The sequence below is a fragment of the Chiroxiphia lanceolata genome, chromosome 5 (assembly GCF_009829145.1).
Source record: "Chiroxiphia lanceolata isolate bChiLan1 chromosome 5, bChiLan1.pri, whole genome shotgun sequence".
Taxonomy (NCBI): domain Eukaryota; kingdom Metazoa; phylum Chordata; class Aves; order Passeriformes; family Pipridae; genus Chiroxiphia; species Chiroxiphia lanceolata.
This window is the reverse complement of record NC_045641.1, coordinates 52,765,821-52,781,283: the sequence shown is the minus strand read 5'-3', so window position 1 is coordinate 52,781,283 and position 15,463 is coordinate 52,765,821. Positions and strand designations below refer to the sequence as shown.

General features: G+C 48.5%; 1 long non-coding RNA gene across 2 annotated transcripts; it reads left to right on the top strand.

Annotated features, from left to right (window-relative positions):
• LOC116786830 lies at positions 1 to 10,863 on the top strand. 2 transcript variants are annotated; one of them, XR_004357091.1, is made up of 4 exons: positions 1 to 569; positions 865 to 926; positions 3,219 to 3,547; positions 9,516 to 10,863. It is a non-coding gene; the product is annotated as an uncharacterized LOC116786830 (long non-coding RNA). The 2 variants fall into 2 exon arrangements; XR_004357090.1 differs by lacking the exon at positions 9,516 to 10,863 and having other exon boundaries at positions 3,219 to 4,358.
• Positions 10,864 to 15,463: the final 4,600 nt, after the last annotated feature.

The window sequence follows — 15,463 nt, the reverse complement described above, 5'->3', positions numbered from 1 at the left end:
CAATTCACTGGGCATCCTGTGTGTTTTCATAACACACCACCAATTCCTGTCAAAAATCAATAGCTCACTGAGGAGTAGCAGACTACTGAGCTGCCCAGGCTAGCACCTGCTCTGCAATATTTCTCAGCTAGCAAGAGACAGGAAAGCATTAGAGGAATCAAACCCACAGCACAGAGGTGCTCAGGGACTTAAGGACTCCCGAAATTCCTCCATGTGAGGTAGCAACTTGTTTTAGTCCAGGGTGTAAGGAGTTCCTGCAAGCAGTGCTGCCTTCTTGGACTGGTTCAAGGACAAAAAAAAAAAAAGTTAAAAGATTTTCTGTGGAATAGAATATTTGGACTTTGAGTTGCAAACACAAGCATGACACAGATCATAAAACATGAAATAAGGTAGCTCTGCTCTCTTCTGCACAGTGGGGCAAGGCATTTAACCTGTCGTAAATCCTGTCCACTCCCTCCTTGTCTTTTCTGTTTATACATGGAGTTAAAGCATCCTTAAGCCTCTTACTACTCTACCACTCTCCTGATTACAGCCGCATCTAACACTGAACTTGAAGCACACACCTGTACGTACATTTGCGGCTAATTGCGAGAGAGTGCAGAGGCCTATAATTCCTTGACTCTTTATAGAGGAATGTACATGTATAAAAGCCTTTTGAATTTTCATAAGCCGCCCCTTAGATGTGGGATAGCAAAATACAAAAAGATGAAAACAAGATGCTCACCCGATGATTCAGCTTTCCTGCAAAGTTTCTCCTACCAGCCATCGTAACCCTGAAAATAATCATCCCAGCCCCTTTTTTCCTGTGGGCTACAAACACATCAGCAATGAGGATAATAATTTAAGGGTTTTTGTTCCTACTAGGAATTCATGAGAAAAAACTTTGCATTACATGGAAAAAAAAGAGTCATATGCAGAAAAGGAAAGTATGCATATGTTTCGTTTTCTTGTGTTTTGGTTTTTGGAGTGGTTTTGTTTGTTTGTTTGTTTGTTTTATTTGGTGGCTGTTGTTGTTTAAGGAATGCTAAATCTTTGCTAGGGGACATACCAGCTGTCTCCAAGCTCTTTTTATGATGATCTCTCTTGTACCTTAATTGAGAAAGCAGGGCGTGGAAGTTTCAACAAAGGCTGCCCTTTGTAGTGTGTTAATTAGGCACAGGAGTTAACAAAACCCCTCAGTTATAAACAATTACCTTTCCCCAGGCTTACCTTCATTTTCATGCTATTGCATTTTTACTAATTTTCTGTTAGATTTCCAAAGTGGACAAGACTAATTTCTAAAATTAGTCTCATAATTAGCAAAGAAAAGAAAAAAAAAAAAAACAAGCAGGAAAATATGTAAAGCAGGAGGGGGAAAAAAAGGTATAATTAGAAACACTTAAAGATGCCTTTTTTTGTGCTTCTTCAGGATATGGGAGACCAAGGTCTTTTAAATTCACTGTAAAGTCCCCTTTAAAACTAAAATTCTGGATTATGGTCCCCTGGAATGGACTCCTGGGTGTAAATGCCTGGGGGTGGGAAAGAATGTGGTTAGGGTTTGTGTGCCCTGAAATGATTGCCACCCTCACCCCCACAGGAGGAGAAAAGAGAGGAAAGCGAGAAAGGCTGTAATTCCTCCAGACCCTCTCCATCCATTTCATTTGCAAAGCAAAGTTTGCTTTAAAAAGATTATGGGCCCTGTTTGGCCCATAGGACATCTTGCCTGCTGGTATCCTGGCTGGCTCAGACTCTGTGCTCAGACTCTGAGACACACAACAGCTGGGAAGGGAGCGGCCTCTGCCCTCCTCCCTGCCAACATTTGGTCCTGATGGCTGTGATCTCACCTCTTGGCACCAAGCTGTCCCTGGCACTGGCTTCCCTCCTCCTCCCTCTGCCTCCTGGCAAGGGAAGGAGGAAACCCAGGGGCTTGGGGCAGCCCTTCTGCCTCAAAAGGAGGCAATCCCCATGATGGAAAACTGTACTATAAGGACAACTGCCATCTTAATGCTAAACATCTTCCACCTTGCACTGCCACGGAACCTTTCACACTGCTGCTCTCTAACCTTGTTTTCCAATGAATTTCTGGAGAAAGGTCAAGCAAGGCCCTTGAACTCATGGTATTGGGAGAAGCACATTATGATTCAGTCTCCAGTCAGCGTCACACTTCTCTTGTCACCTGTGATAGTGCTGTTTGCCCAAGACCTTTACAATGTAGATGGCCCCAGATATTCAAGCATAAGTTGCCTTTGTGTCCAAGGAGCTGCCCAGAAAGCAGGGGAGCTACATCTCTGCGGGACTGGGGAGATACTAGTTCAAGCTACATTCCCAATGGGGGCTGTGTCTCCCAGCCGGTCAGCAGACCTGGAAAAGACTGTCTAGGGGAAAGCTCATAATTCTTAGTGGCAGCTTCCCAAGCATAGCATTCTTATTGGGAAATTGCCTCTTCTCTCTGGAAGAGACTGCGGATAACCTAGTAAAGATAGGCATCCCCCCCTTATTACTGCACGTCAAACCACAGTCCTCCTTTCTCACTGTGTTGCAGTAGCACAGACTGATTCTGAAGCCAAGATCAGCTCCTGCTACTTTCCCCAAAGAGTTTTCAAGCTCCAACAGACCAGATAAACTCATTGTGAGAGAGCAATCAGAGATGAAGAAAGACAGAGACTGGCCTCAATGCCTACAGCAGGTCCCAGGCAGGAGACAGGTACAGGTACTACTGTGACTGACCAGGCAAGTCAGGAAACCGAGGACCCCATGGCAGCACAGAGCTACTGCACGTAAGATGGAAAATTTTTAAACTGCTATAGATGGGGCCCACAGGAAACTTTTGGGAAGGGTGTGCTGGGTCTAAGACAGGAACCAAGAGAGTCAGTGTTTAAAACATGCATTGACAATGAATTGCTTCATTACTTAGAGAAAAATTGACAAGGGGGAAGGAGCAAAACTCAACCACATCAGGAAACAGGCAAATAATTGTCTGATGGATACACCACATCTCCTGATTGCTGGTCTTGTACTTTGCTGCTGCTCAGCCCACTCATCATGATAAGCTTCTCCTTCCAGGTCACAGCAAGGTCTACCCTACATTTAGGTACAGATCTTACACCCTGGAAAAGAAGCAAACAGAAACATCTTGCAGAGGGCTGCTTGCTGTCTCTGCTAGTGTCTCATTTTGCCCTGCTTTACTGTTTTGCTTTCTCCTCCAACACCTTCCCTTGTCCATACACTTTCGACTGAAGAAGGAAAGTGCCACCCTTCAAACTGAAGAAAGTTTTGGCCCGTGAGCTGCTGAAAAAAGACACACAGATGTGTGAACTGCAACCCCTCTCCTGCAGCACTTTGTAAAGCAAGTGAGCAGTCCCAGGCAGGAGGAGGCTTTCTGCATTTTGAACGGGCCAAGGTGAGGAGTCGTGCAGGGCAGAGCACCCTGAGAAATTGGACCTCGTGACCTGGACTTGCACATCCATGAGCAGAGACATGGGAAATGCTGCCTTTCTGGAGCTGAAGTGGGGAGGGGAGTGCTGGAAGCTGCAGACAGGAAGAGCCTGACTTGGGAAAAGCAAAGCAGGTAACAATCATACAACTATTTATGGCTCTTTTTCCTTGTGACAACTGCAGCCTTATAAGGGCAAGAGCGCTTTACTCCGGGCAGAGCTGCGGAGGTGGAGCCTCCAGGGGCACTCCTGATGCTTGCTCCCAGGCTATCTGCCTGCACAAGCCGCTGACCTCCTTCCCGGGAAAAACCCTGGGAACCCTCGCTGAATCCAGCTGTTCAAATTTCAAATTACAAAACGCCTCGGCTCCTCTCCCCTTCTCCCCATGCCTCCTACTAGCTGGAGCTGTGGTGAAGCCGAAATGTCTGCGTTTGTAATGTTGTGGGTATCTGGGAGCAGTGGGTTGGAGAGCCCCCCACAGCTGACGTGGGAAACCTATTCCCATCTGGTTGTGATAGTACTGAGAACTGGAAGAAAAAAGAAAGGAAAAACAAACAACCCTCCCCTCGATCCCCCCCTCCCCCAGTGTTGCTTGTCGGCCACTAGCGAGTGTGTGAAAGGCTGCAGCTGGCAAATCTGGTGCACAAACTCAGTTGCAGATCCTTCTGCCTATGGTTGTGGTTCGGAGCCCTCCACTAACTCTGGCTGAGCTTCCAGTGTGTGTATGTTGGGTTCTTACACATTTCAACCCTGTCCAATCCACCCAGCTGAACTATGCTGGAAATGGGTTGCAAATAAAACTAAACATAAACATGCTAAAAATGTCACTGTCATCAGATAAGGTTGCTATGTACATAAAATTCCTGACACGAGTTCATTAGACCAAGGACATGAAAAGTTAAGCCACATGCATATATTGGCTGGAATGGGGAGGAGGGTATGATGAGCAAGGATTCAGCCTGAAGCTTTATTTTTTTGGCCTTCTAACAACCCATAGCCATCACCCTATGTGTATGACTCAATTTCTCACAATAGGAAGGGAAAAAGGAAAAAAAATAACAAATGTTACAGCAGCTACTTCCTTCTGTGAACACAGGTGTGATTTGGGAAGGAGCAGGAGGCAGGGTTAGCCATGTCACTTGCGAGCTGTGGAAGGTTGGCTTTCCAGAGGACAAAGCACATGCTGACGAAGCCTTTACTCAGCAGTCTTTACCAAAACCAGTCATTTTTAGCACTGCAGGAGGCACTTATCTCTGCATTATAAGAGGGGAAACAGGCACCAAGAGCTTCCTCTATGATAAACTTCTCGTAGTTGTGGCTATGTTCAACTTGCAGAAACATGGGATTGCCTGGGCTAGGTGCTCCCACATGGACTTACCAGTCCTCGGACAGTCAGGTTTGCAGAAGTGCCTGAATGCAATGAACTTCCCTACCACATACTGAGTTGTTATAATTCTCAAGCCACATATTTTAAGAGAGGGGTAGGAGCTGTGAGAGGGATTTCAGGTGATCCCCCCCTCTCCCGAGCTTACCACAACAGCCACCCTTTGGCTGCTTGCAGGCTGGCTGTGGCTCAAGGAGGAGAAGCTGTGCACCGTTCACCCCAGGATGAGCAACATGGGTTAGATTAACCTGCAAAGATGGAACATCATGTCCTCCTCAGCCTCACGAAGGTCAGGGTTGGGGCTTCACGGCTATGTGAAACCAGCACAAGTCTGAGCAGCCTCTGAAGGAGGGCTGTTCTCCTTCCTCCTCTGATATTCATACTACCACTGCTAGTCTCCTATGACAGCCAGCTGATCCAGCTGGAAACAACCTTGAAACTAAAGAAAGGCAGATGTTTCCAGTTTGATAATTTCTTTGATCCATTTGACTACCTGGTTGATACACAGGTGCTGAAAATGTACAGTCGTGGGAAGCCAGACACAAGCTGCTCAGAAACTATGAGGGAATTGAAGCTCAGGAGAGGCCAGAAAGCCTCCTTTCCAGAAATATCATGAATGAGTGGAATTCAGATGTGTGGCTGGTCACAGGGGTTCTTTTAGCATCCAACAGGCAAGTGCTTGCAATCAGTATCTGAATGAAGGGATAAATTAAGGGATGTCTATTACCAAAAAAGTAGAATTACCAAAATCACAGCATCATTTAGCATAGGCAGTAATTTTGAGGTCTCCAGATCAACATCCTGCTTGGAGCAGGACCAGTATTAGTGTTGGATCAAAGTACTCAGGGCCAAATCTCTGAGGATGGCAAATCCACCATCTCTGTTCTTGCCTCTTGTCCTTTCACTGAGCACCTCTGCCAATCTGTCTTTACCTTTCAAATAACCCCCATTTGGGTGGTAGAAGCCAGCAGTTACATAGTCCCCATCACAAGCCTGCGTGCCCCTCTGCAAACCAACACACCTCCCTCAGCCCTGCTCATGTGTCAGGTGGTCCAGCCCCAGAGTCGCTGCAATTTGTTAGTGTCCCTCTTGCAAATGTAAAGGATCCTCCTGAAGGAGCCTGAGGAATGGTCCATCTCACCTTCTGGAGGAGAGCAGGTGTCTGTCTATTTGTAGAAACTCGAGTCTTTGCGAGTGTGTTTGTTGGGGTGGGCATGCACAGAACCAGCATCTGTCGGTGCGTGTGCACAGTGCCACACAGGGAGGCCGTGCATCCGCCTCTCGGGTAAATAGTGATTCAGAAGTTTAGGTCATAAAAATGGGTGCAAATTCACTCAAGTCCCTGGAGCTGTGGTTCCTGTGAGCAGAGCTATACTGCAGGTGTGCTGTGTGAGTGCCACCTGTATTGATCTCCAGGGACGTCTGTGCACTGTCCTTCTCCTTCAGCATCTCTGCACCTTAGCAGGCACAGATTCTCCTTCCCATTGTCATTGGCGAAAATGTTTACAATCAGGTGTAAATCTGGTCAGGTAGCTTCTTGATTACTCACTTCTCAGCTATTACTCTGCTTCAGTAACCCTGAAGCTCAGGAGACAGGGTGTACCAGGCAGTAGCTAGGACTGGAAGACAACAGAAATCACGTTCTGCTCTGGTGAAGTTGCTGGAGGGCAGTGCATCACTGCTGTGATGTCATGAGCATGAGGCACGGCCTTCAGAGCGTAAAAAAGAATACCCTTTACTCAGTGGACCAACAGGTGATTTCAAAGGATGCAAGCGAAAAGGGAGACCTCAAAACTTTTACCTGCTTGCTGTCCTGAGGATATGGTGGGTAAAATGATGTGTAACTGTGAATCAGCGGTGCCTTTTGCAATATCAGGATTGTGGCATGATGAGCAATCCCTCTGAAGTCTTTGTAAGCCTTGTTCCTGTGGTGCAGACGGACTGGGCAGGGTAGAGCCAACGCTGGACCAGTGGCTGCCCCAAGCTACAGAGGCAGCAGCAGGAGAAAGCCCCAGGGTGCTGGTTCTCAGTTGGTCACATCCACTCCTCATTTTACTGCAAGAACTGCCATCAAGCCTCTGTCATAAGGAGTTTTGTTGCTGCAGCCCGGGATGCTTGGATGCCTGGCACAAAAGGACAAAAGGTGTTGGGTAAAGACCCAGTTTTACTCAGTTAGTGTTAAGCTCAAGGCTAGAGCTGGGGTCTTACAAAGAAGAGGAAGCAAAGCAATGTAATCTGCTATAGGGAACAGAGATGTAGATCTGGGTTAACACAGAGTGAGTTGCTCAAAGATCTGACCCAGATCACAGTCAGGCAAAGTTTACTCCCCAGCTATAGAAAATTACTACAGAAATGCAATAAAACAAGGTTTTATTATAAGCCAAGGACAAGAATCACCAGCTGCTCATGTCACCCAGCTCCTTTATTCTGAAACAAACAATTTAGGGGCTGCCTTATGTGGCACAAGGAAAAGGCATTCAGGACAGGTTTGAAAGACAGTTTGTTTCAGTGGTCAACATCTTGAGTCCCTTTCATAAATCCCAAAAGCAAGGCAGAGAGGTAAAATGCAAACTCACCTGATCTTCCCCAGCAGTTCCACCTCTGGTGGAACTGGTCCCAGCTGGAATCCTACAGGATGTGTTGGGACAAGAAGTGGTGTGTGCACCAACACTGCTACTAGATATAGGTTGAAGGGCCCAAAATACATTTGCAGCCACCATTAGCCATGGGACCTTGTCCACTCCCCAGGGCAGGGTGGCCAGTCTCATTTAGCTCGGCAGCCTGGCATACCTCACCAGGCTTATTTGGTCGTGTGCCCTTCTCCCTCCTCAGCCGTACCCCCAGGGCCAGGTTTTCCTGCTTCACCCCAAACACTTATTTTTCTTATTTTAGAACAAACAGAGTTGCGTGTGTTTTGATTTCTAGAAAAAGGTTAGAGGGAGGTCAGAGCTGACATCTGGGCTGGAGATAACATTCCCGTCTAATTAGCAAACCCTGGATAATGAGGGCCTTCCTGTCCCATCCCCTTGCCCTGGTGTGGGAGAGGGGAGACCCAGTGGAGGCTGGGGCACTAATGAGGCAGGAGAATACCCTGTAAGGCAGCATTCCATTTTCTAGTGTCCCCAGCCCAAGCTCATGGGGTGCTGATAGGTGCCTGTGGGCAACGGCTGGAGGCTGCCCCTCCTTCATCTTTGCGTGAGGACACCCTCTGCAGGCACCCAGCCTCTGCAGGCTCTTTATCCAGGGCACTGGCCATGTCTTTCCAAAGTGCCGATGGTGCTGCCAGTCCCCTCCAAACCTATTGCCCGGGGAGAGCTCATTTGCCCTTTCTGCAAAGCAGGGATTATGGATTTAAATACCCTGGTGTTACAGGTCCTACCCGTGCTGCTGTGTGAGTGGCAAGAGGAGACACCAGCAGATATGATGTTGGTGGGAGACACAGATGAGATGCACAGCGAGGTCCGCAGAGCACAGCTGGGCTATCTGCTGCCCTCCCCTCAGACTAGGGAGCTGTACATTGGCAGTTCCATCCCTGCTCTCGGGAATCGGGTCATTTACCAGGGCAGCACAGCCCGCCGGGCTGACACGATGCAGCTGGTTGTGTGCAGCAGTATCACAAAGAGGAAACAGCCACGGCTGGAGTCAGCTTTGGCTGGGATGCTGAGCTGGGGAAGCAAAGGGCCAGAAGCGCTGGGGAGACCCAGTTTGTGAGGGTTCCTGCAATTTCTAGACATGTACCCCTGCAGCAGGACATGGAGGTGCTGGAATAAAGCCTGACTCAGCTGGGAGAGAGGCTCCCTGACTGAATCACCTCGAGCTCTGTGCCTTCCCTGCAGCTCCCCTGCTGTGGGCTGACTCTGTGCTTGCAAAACCCCATGAGATCAGGGGCGCAGGCAAGCGAGGCGGGGGCTGAACTGCAGCCAGGCCCTTTCCAGGTGAGATTAAAACAGCAGGCACATCCGATCCATGGAAAACCCCGGCTGACACCCCTCAGCAGAGCCGGTGACACACCAGGCTCTTGCCTTGTCAGCTCCATGGCAGGGGGATTTGCTGCCAGCAGCCTCAGATGCGTGTCCGCCCTCACCGGAAATGCCACAGCCTGTTGATTCCTTGGAGGGGACGTGACCATCATTCCTGACCTCAGTATAAAACCCCAGGGAGGGAAGGAAAAAAAGAAGGCAGGGAAACAAGGCTCGGCATGTAACGCTGGCAGAGCTCAGCCATCATGACCCCGGCTGCAAGCTGGAGAAGATGAAGCTGGGAACCGTGCCCTTGGGTCAGTCATGTGCTGCTGGCCACCAGAGGCTGGGCACAGTGTCACAGGGAGGCACAGCATTGCGGGGGAGCAGCAGAACAGGGAGATGACAGCAGCCTAAGGAGTTTGCTTGTGGACATGGCCACATGATGCCAGCTTCCTTGCTGCAGGCTCCAGTGAGACCAGCAGTGACGGGTCCCTCATGTTCCCACATCCTTTCGTCTCAAGGGTGCTGCCAGCTTCTGCCTTCTGTGCAATGCCAGACAGATTAAGAAAACCTTAAATGTGCTTCCTCCTGAGAGCTGTCAACAAACTGAGAACGGAACTTGAGCCCAAGGCCAGGGAAAGGGCCCAGACAGGAACAAAGGGGTTGGTGTGCTGGGCAACTGCACAGTGGCAGGCATGAGAGCAACAACCTTTAATATTGCCTGAGCTCTATGAAAAGTTTCCATGCTTCTGCCAGGATCTTAGGGTGAAGCCCATGGGACCTGTCCCAGATGGGAAGTGGAAGGTGGATCTCCTCAGGTGGTGAGCTAAGCTGAAATAGCTAGGCTGAAGGATCAGCCCCTTGGGAGGAGACCTGGCGAGCAAGAAAGAAGAATGTGAGGGTTTTGTCTTGTAGCTTCCTGCCAAAAACTGGCATGGCTGTAAACACAAGTGCAGAACAATAAGGTCTCCTGTCCCAGCAGCTGCTAAAGCCGTCACCTGGGAAGCTTCCTGCAATCAGCCACTGGAAGGACAAAAAGGAGCTCCCACATGCTTTCCTGCAATTTGTCATATGTCTGATCTCTGCTCTGCTCAGTCTCTATCATCCTCCCTTCCCCCAGAGCCCTGTCTCACGCTCCAACAAGAGGATGTGGTTATGAAGGCCAACCTCTGGTTAGGAGGAGCAGTCTCATTGTTCAACCTTGCTTCTCCAAGCAGCAAGAAGTGCTTTTCTTTATGACTTCTGAGTCACCCTATAGTTTCTCCACAGAAAGTATTTCCCCTGGGCTGGTTCTTCAGGCACTGGGTGAACTTCCCTGGTGCCCCAGAGAGTTCCATAGCACTCTGCAGATCCTCTCTGCCTGCCACGTGTTGCAGCTTCAGGGCTTACAGTGACCAGAGTTGGCACAATGCTGCCACCGGCTTCTTTTTCAGACCACTGCACCTTTCCAAGGCGTTAATCTCTGGGTCTGAACACTGCCATGCTGGATCTCTCCTCCTGGGTAAGTATTTTTAGAAAGTTTGAGCTCAGACCATGCAGTCACTCCTGAGCTATGCCAGGATGAAAAGAAAACAACCACTTCTGCCTGAACAATAGCAGTGTGGAACAAAAAGCCACTGTAAGAGGGGTTTTTCGGCATCACTCAAAACTAGCCAAGCTTTGAAAGATGAAACTCGCAGTCAAAAAAAAAAAAAAAAAAGAAAAAGGTTCCTAGTGAACAAGTGAACAGAAAGGGCTTTGACAGTTTACTTTAAAAAGCCAGATTAAAGCAAAATGATGTTATATAAATACGTGGGCATGCTGGAGCTTGCATGCAGTACAGCACTCCATCTCCATCTCTGCCACTGCCCTGGCCAGACCCAGGGCTGGGTTTGTCACCTGCTGCTGCCTGTGGCACAGCCCCGCAGGTAAAGCCAGCTGCAAGTAAAGGAGCCGTGCAGTCCCTGTGCCCGCGGCTACGGGCCCTGTGGGGAAGTGTTATTGCCTCATGATGGAGCCAGAAAGCAACCTCGGGGGATGCAGATCCTCTCCTTCCTGAGGCCATGAAGCTATGGGTGCAGAGCCAGCTAGGAAAAACACCCTCTCGCTGCCAGCTGTGTGAGACCTGTGTGACACCGGCATGGAGGAGCGGGAGCCAAGCGGGTGACCGGAGGTCACCATCTCTGGAAAACACCGAAATCTCTGGTGCATTTTGTACCCTCTGGATGACTTAAAGTCAGTGTTTCTGAGGGCTCTCACTGAAAAATTTCCTGTTTTTCAGGAAATTGCTCAACCACTTGTCCACTCCGAGGAGAGATGGTGCTGGGGTGCCTTTAGCAGCAGAGGGATGAGGAGTCTGTAGTAGCTGAGAAGGGTACTGGGAGTTCAGCCTTCCCTTGGGTGGGAGAGCCAGCAGGCTGGCTCCTGTCCTCTTCTGTCAGCAGCTACACCTGCTGGGGACATCTGTGAGACCCAGAAGCTCCTGGTACTCTCCATAACAGACAACAAGAGTACGTGAGTGGATAAAGATGTATATATACATACAGGGACCTTACTTCACAGAAGCTGCAGACCATGGAGAAAACCCGTCAATTTTAGTGCATTTTTATTGCGACTATTTGGATTATGAGGGCCTAGGAAGTCAATGCAAGCAGATGGGAAGTTGGGTGCTGCCCTTTTGCCTGCAGCTGCCAGCTGTCCTTCACTCCCACAACATAAGCAGCTTCAGTATCCCACTCTAGCCTCTCCTTATAGGATCAGTTCCCTCACTACCTATCAGGGACCCCTTGCCACCAGGAAGGCAGCCACAGGGTTTCTCCTCCCTCTGTTCCCACTGGGCTGTGGGCTGACACATTTTTAAGCTCTCCCTGGAGGCCTCCATTTTCCACCCATTTGGCTCCTCTGGGTGTAAGAAATTAGGGGTTTCCCCTGCTGTTCCTGCCTCCATCCTTCCCTGGGTGGTAGAATTGAGGAAAAAAGCAACCAGGCACAGCTCAGCACAGCAGCCCCCTCTGACACCACATCCAGCCTCTGGCTACCACTCTCCTGAGAGTTGCAATCTTTGGTTTTTACCCGAAAAAGGTTTTAAGAAGAAAAGTGTTGCTGAAATTACAGAGCTGCATAGGCAGAGAAACCACAAAGCTCACAAGTGCACCCCATGTCCTTGACAAGGGTGGCAGGACATGGCAGGACACCACCCATGTGTGGTGATGGACTTTGGCCTTGGTTTTGACTGTGACTGGGTTAATTTTCTTCCTAGTAGCCAGTACAGTGCTGTGTGTTGGATTTGGTATGAGAATAATGTTGATAACACGCCAATGTTGTAGTTGTTGCTAAGTAGTACTTACTTTAAATCAATGACTTTTCAGTTTCCTGTACTCTGACAGTGAAGAGCTGCAAAAGACATGGGGAAGGAGTGTGGCCAGGATAGCTGATGCAAAATGGCCAAGGAGATGTTCCATGTCATAGAACACCATGCCCAATATATAAACTGGGGAGTTACCTGGAAGGGGTCAATCACTGCTCAGGGATGGGCTGGGCATCGGTCAATGTGTGGTGAGCAACTGGGTTGTGCATCACTTGTTTCTCTGGGGTTTTCTTTCTCTTTTTGTTGTTTCCCTTTTCATTAGCAAGTATTGCTATATTATTCTTTTATTTCCCTGTTCTTATCTCAACCCACAGGTTTTACCATTTTTAATCCTGATTTTTCTCCCCATCCCACCAGGAGAGGGGTGAGCAAGCGGCTGCATGGTACTTTGTTGCCAGCTGGGGTTAAACCACAAGTTGAGCTTGGGTGTGTTGCAGGGGTAGGTAAGGAGGATGAGAGTGTGTAATAGGTGATCTACTTTGGTTTTAGTCTGGAAGTAAAGCCTGTGGTAGTTTTTATCTTATCTTTTTATTGCCTAGGATATTGCAGCTGTTACTCTTTAACTTGCAGGAAACTCACAGCAAGCACTTGCCACCATTCAGCAACACTGAACAACACTGAGCTTAACGTTGCTAACAGCCTTGCAGAGCTGGAGAATTTAATTGCTGATTCTGTCTGAATCCTATAATTACTTGGATGGGAAAAACGAGGTGTGTGAGGGAAAGCTCAAAGTGATTAACAAACTGTTAGGGTAAACAGCCTGGCCAGGCTGGTGAAAGGCCCTGCCTAGGGCTGGTCAGTGTCCTGTTGACATCAAGTTGGTCTTTGTTTTGTTCTTTGTATAGAAGGAATCATATTTGTTGATAAAGCAAAGGATTTACTGGCTGGGCTGTTGAGGTCAGACCTCACTGGAACCAAACTGGCTGAAACTGTCCCCTTCAAAGGGCCACATATACACAACCCTTTCTGTGCTGCAAGCCAGGCAACCTGAATTTTTCATCCTCTACCAACTCTTGAAGCTGGTCCTGGCATAGCCCCTCTAGCAGAGAAGATAGCACAGCTCTCCCTCCTTCCTTGCAGATCTTCACTATGACCTAGAGCAGCTGAAGAATAACTCGGAGTTCAGCAGGCAGGCACAAACATCTTTGGGAAAGGAGCAGTTGTGTTAGAGCTTGATTCAAGTGTAAAGCCTACAGAAACAAACAGAAAATCTATGCTTGCCTGGAATCAGGCACCTTGGACAAGACTCTGAAGACAGGGGCACTGTGCCTGACTTTGGGGGAATCTTGATGTTAGGTTCAAAACATACATGGGGAGGAGAAGTGGGTTTAGCTGAGCTTTGATCCCCTTGGGGAGGCACTGATCCTCATGTCCTCTTAAAATAGCAACAAGGAACATTAAGAGCTGAGAAAGCTACTGTAAAATATAGACAGGCTTGGGCAGGAGAAAGCAAATGCTTAACAGATCAGAGTAGCATTGGGTGTGCTTAACTCCAAAAGGGAAAACAAACTGCATCCTTGCTGGACTGAGCTGAGAGGAAACATTTTCCCAGCTGACATAGAAAAACAGCTACTGCTGAGGAATTACCCATTGCTTCAGCTCTCTTCAGTCGGGAAAGACCAACATCACATCTAGGTGGCATGAAAATTGCTTTTAACCACTACATAAATACACTGCTTGTAGTGCTTTCCACTTGCACCTCCTCTGTTATTAACACTGCTGTGGGAAACCCTGAAGCCTCCCCCAGCCACTGGCAAACAGGGAGCTGAATTAAGAACCTGGCACAGAAAACATCCTTGTGCTCTGAGTCCTGTCCTGTGGTGAAAACCTTGCAAAACGCTTGGGGAATCTCAAGCTGTTCCCAAAAGTCTTTTCCTCCTGTCCACCTGTTACATTGTTCTGATGGATTCCCACAGGGCACCACGTACATGGATCTTCAGCATTTATCTCAAAGAAACAGTTGTGGCTTTCATATAATGCACTCTGAAGTGTGCTGGCACTTTAATAGCTGAATACACTTTAGCTTTTCCTTAGAAGGAAGTGATAAAATAACTAATTTATACTGCCCCATAATTACACAATGCAAAGTCACTGTTTTTTCCTGTTCTGTGGGATGGTAAGGCAAAAAAGTTAACTATTGTCGGGTATGTGACGCTGTTCCCCTACTTTTCCTGCTCATGCAGGAAAATGGAGAGCCTTTACTAGAAGTGTTTACCAAGCAGGAACACCGAAACTGCAGGGGAAATTGCCCACCCTGAAACATGAGGAGGACAGGAGCAGCATAGCTTCTGTGATCTCCAAAATAAAACGAAATGCCAGGTTTTATTGATCATAACTGACCAACAGTTCTTTACCAAATTACATCCAAGTGACATCACCTCTAGCAGCATGCCAGGGGTGAGATCAGCCCGGGCTGGATGGGGAGGCACCCATCTCAGGGGACCAGCACCACCTCGTGCTGCTGCCCAGGCCCCAGAGGTGACAGAAGGAGGTGGGAGCAGTGACACCAGCAGCACTGCAATTGCAGCAGGACTTGGATCACCATTCCCCTGGCTCCTGCAAAGGTCATAAATCATCATTGCAAAGGTGCAGAAAAAAAAATTTCCTCACTGCTCGTAGCAACCTATGCCAGGGAGGTGAAATGGAGCAGAGCCAAAGCAGATTTAAGAGTGACTGAAGGAAACAGAAGCTGTGGAGAAAAAAAAAAGCAGCTTGTACATGGTTATTAAGCACTTACAATGTTCTCATGCAGCTTAGATAAGCGAACTGGAATTAAACATTACAGTAAGCATCAGTGCTGGTGCTGTACTCTGCCTACAAGCACAAGAGAAGGCTGGGAGCACTCAGAAGCCAGGCTGGCTGGAAACAGGTGTATATGAAGAGGAGGAAGAGGTGGGAAGGGCTGAAGGCTGCAATAGGAGCCTTTGTGCTCTTGCAATAGGAGCACAAAACTGGCACCCATAGTCCAAAGGTCAGGGCAGTTGAAGTCAAGACCGCCTTTTGGCAGGGCTCACCTGCCTGAGCAGACTTAATAATACACAAAAGGGAAAGGGAGGCTGTCAGGCTCCACGGGCAGGAAAGGAGTGAGAAAAGCACGGGAGGAGCGAGCACAGCTCAGGTTCCTTGTACACAATAAGCAGCTGCTCCTCTGCACATGGGAGGCAAGTCCTGCCTCTGGCACCCTGGATCCAGCAGCACACAAAGGGGGTCCTATAAGCTCCACCAAAAGCCCTGAAAGTAATCCCCTACTTTGTTTTTCAGCACATTACCTTTTAGTAGAGATCAAGTCATAACCTGTACTCTCCCAACTCATCATTAGAAACCAGCCCACTGTGCTGCTGATACTCCCTCTCACCTC